At 32.4% G+C, this 3,359-nt stretch overlaps 1 protein-coding gene across 7 annotated transcripts in view; it reads left to right on the forward strand.

The window, feature by feature from the left end:
- The window catches only part of LOC107606090, an 8,140-nt gene extending 5,509 nt beyond the window's left edge, over positions 1 to 2,631 (forward strand). For 2 of the 7 annotated variants that reach the window (XR_002350528.1, XR_002350530.1), the window contains exons 5-7: positions 738 to 1,548; positions 1,966 to 2,042; positions 2,341 to 2,631. The gene's annotated coding sequence lies outside the window, so the exon portion shown is untranslated. The remainder of the gene's footprint in view (positions 1 to 737; positions 1,549 to 1,965; positions 2,043 to 2,340) is intronic. The other 5 variants (XR_002350531.1, XR_002350529.1, XR_001612607.2 and 2 more) reach the window with 5 other exon arrangements.

Here is a 3,359-nt window from a genome sequence, read left to right on the forward strand (position 1 = left end):
TCACATTTATTGGACGGAGCTCACTCTGGTAGCTCGACTTTGAATACCATGGTTTAGAGTTTGAAAAATTAAAGGGCGTAATGTCTCTATTTGAGCATTCCTAGCAATATTATTATTTAAAAAATAATAAAGAGTCATTTTATTGATTTGGATTAGGTGCTCTGGCAGCTTTTCTTTACAAACAAGTTTGAGAAATTTTATTATTCTATTTGTGAATCAAGGTGCTGAGTTAATCATCTCAATAGATTGACTGTTGTTGCTGCTGTTGTTATCCTATCTGACATTGTACCCAATTATGACAATCATCTAATAGTTTCACACCTATGTTCATTTCTCTCTCTTTAAGCAAAACAGTGAAACACACAAATAAATTAAATTTCTAATAATCTGAATCAAACCGGTTGTCAGGAGTTTTGTAGTTTACAATTTTTAACTCATTTTGTTTGGTATTTGTCTATTAACACATACCCTCAGAAAGGAGAGAATGATAAAGGGGAATAATATTGATACCAAATTGGTCCTAAAATTAACAAAACTGATTGGTAATAAGTCAAAGGCCAAACTGGTGTCAATACATCTTCGGAGTATCGAAATAACAAATGTGCATAAGTTTGTGGATTGTCTTCTTAAACTTGATCTATTTATTATCTGTTAATTAATAAGAAATAGCTCCCATTACTTACCATCACTGTTTATACCACTTAATGTAATGTTGAATTTGGCTTGTTCCTTTTTAGAGCAGGATTTCAAACCCTAGAGGAGCTTATATTATATGACATGGTTGCATATGTTCGCATGCATGCATGCACCACGTTTTAAGTGTTGTAGCAAGCCTCTTCAGTATATGTACAAAATAGTGATCATTCACGTGATTGGTTCAAGTGAATCTAGGGCTTGAGCATTTGGGATAGCAGAATGGATCTCTACAGTGATTATTTGGTATCATTTAGCTGACGCAGGGGCAAATAGTTTGATGTACTTTACATAACTGCTAACCTTTTCCCTTTTTCCAGTTTTGGTTTCATGTCAATATACCTCAGTTAAATCTTAATCCATGAGTCCAAATTTTTTCCTATATTTGACAAGATATATAATAGTTAAGCAGAACAAGGAATGAGAAATAACCTTTTGCTGTTGAGATGAGAAAACACTCATGCCTGGAAGATTAAATTGTTATAAATAGGAATTCTACAGAAGATTCCACTGATTTCAGGTGATTTGAGCAATCTCTTGTGCAGAACAGTATTTATCTTTTCTTTATATATTGTGTAAGGAATTCTTGCAAACAGAATCCCAGTTGGTTACAGATTTGGGAATGATAATGAAGCATAACTATGATTTGTTGCGAGCATGGTAGAGTTAGGGGTAATGATTGATATTGCCATCTTTAAATTTTACCTAACAGAAACCAGATAACTGTTATTTCAAGAGATTCTTCAGGGAACAAATTTCAATCCTGTGTGGCTACATACTACGTTGACAATCAATACTATGATTGAGTAACCTCAACCCTACTACTCCCTAGCTTCAAACCCAAATGAACTTTAGGTATCAGTTCAAACTGTAGTTTTAAACATTATGTCTATTCACATCCTGTTAATGCATAAATGTTAAATGAATGATTTAACTATGGTCATCTATATACATTCAAAATTCCATGCAGTGGACAGAGTAGTTGTGCTAAAAAAGAATGAAGACAATGCATGTAGATTTAGAGCACATATCAAGTTTGTACTTAGCTTCCAAATTTGTAAATACAAAACACAAATTTTCAATTTATGCTAATGGTTGATGATTAATGAATAAAATGGAACTGTAACTTAAAAGACCTAATAAATATGTATATGTATATCATTGACCAACCATTTTTAATGGCATTATGATGGTTTAAATTCTGTTGTCAGTTGTTACCATTGTTAGAAAGTGATGTAAGTTTCAAATTTTTCAATTCTCTTTGATATGTAGGGTTACAAATCGTCAGTATAATTGTTGGCTGTCGGTGGTGACAATCAATTGTGTGAGCTCTACCCTGATGGTAATAGGTAATCAACAAATGAACAAACATAAAATGTCATTTTCCTTCTAACTGCATTATTTGGCCATTGAAGTATTGAACAATTCTCTTGTGTCTAAAATATATATATCATTATTCATTAAGATATTAGAGACCGTTTTTCTTGGGTCATTGGTGCTATACCACTAATTAAGATTCCACAAATACTGCTGAGCAACCACTATGCACAGTTTATAAATGAAATGAACATTTCAAATGTGCTATTGCATGACATGTCTGTGATACCAATTTTGAAATTCAAAATAATTTTATATTTGTGGCGACAGCTTTGACCTTTCCAAAGGACTTGTCAGAAGGAAACTTAACTTGACTAAAGAAGAAGATTCCTTGATGCATTCACAAGCCAACAACAGCAATAACACACTTTGTATATATAATTGTTTTATTTTTTATTATTATTAAGGTCTTGGGGCCTTGGGGGTGGCTTTTCTAGCTAAATAATTTTCCCATATTATCACATTTTGTTTCATAATATATCATCAGTGAATTTCTTTCAAATTTGTTAGGCGCCTGCTTTGCTATATATAATTATATATTGATAGGTCTTTTTGCTTTAACCAATCATTTGCAACGAGTTAGATGGTCCTTGGCCAGCAATAATAAAATTATCTGAATTTTTTCTTTTTATTTTAAATAATGTTTATGTGATTCATTGTTGTGCTCATTAATCACCTTTGCTTCCTACTAAAGTGTATGCTTGAATTAGATGCTTAATCAATCAGATTTTGTTGACTGTCTGTCATCCATCTACCACCCCATCATGACCAAGGTGTCATATTCTGTAATTTCGAGGTTGTGTCGCTTTTTCAAATGGACTTATCTTGGGTCATTATGACATATTAGATTTTGCTTCAAACATGCATTGCATTAGGCTTTCAATAATAAGTTATATATTGGAGTGGATCTTCTAATGGTTGTTACCCAAATCCATGAAAAATATTCAATTCATAAATGTATGAGAGAAAGTAATTCTCTAGGACCAAAAAGTCTTTTTAGTAGCGGCGAAAAAACATGATTCAACATTAGGAGAGTAAGTTTGTCACTCAACAAAATTGCTTTTGGCTCATAAATTTTTTTGGATATCTATGTCTTTATATTACACCATTTTAACATACATTTTAGTAAAACATCATTTTTACCCTCATTTAAAAAAATAAAAAGTGGACATATGCATTCAGCATTTCCCTCTCTATATGGTGGGGAGTGACATGTTCTATGGTCGAGGAGTACTTGCTCTTTCTCTTTCAGGACATGTGTCTCTCCATTTGTTTGTATTTCCTGAAGG

Source organism: Arachis ipaensis, chromosome B07 (assembly GCF_000816755.2).
Source record: "Arachis ipaensis cultivar K30076 chromosome B07, Araip1.1, whole genome shotgun sequence".
In the NCBI taxonomy this organism is placed as follows: domain Eukaryota; kingdom Viridiplantae; phylum Streptophyta; class Magnoliopsida; order Fabales; family Fabaceae; genus Arachis; species Arachis ipaensis.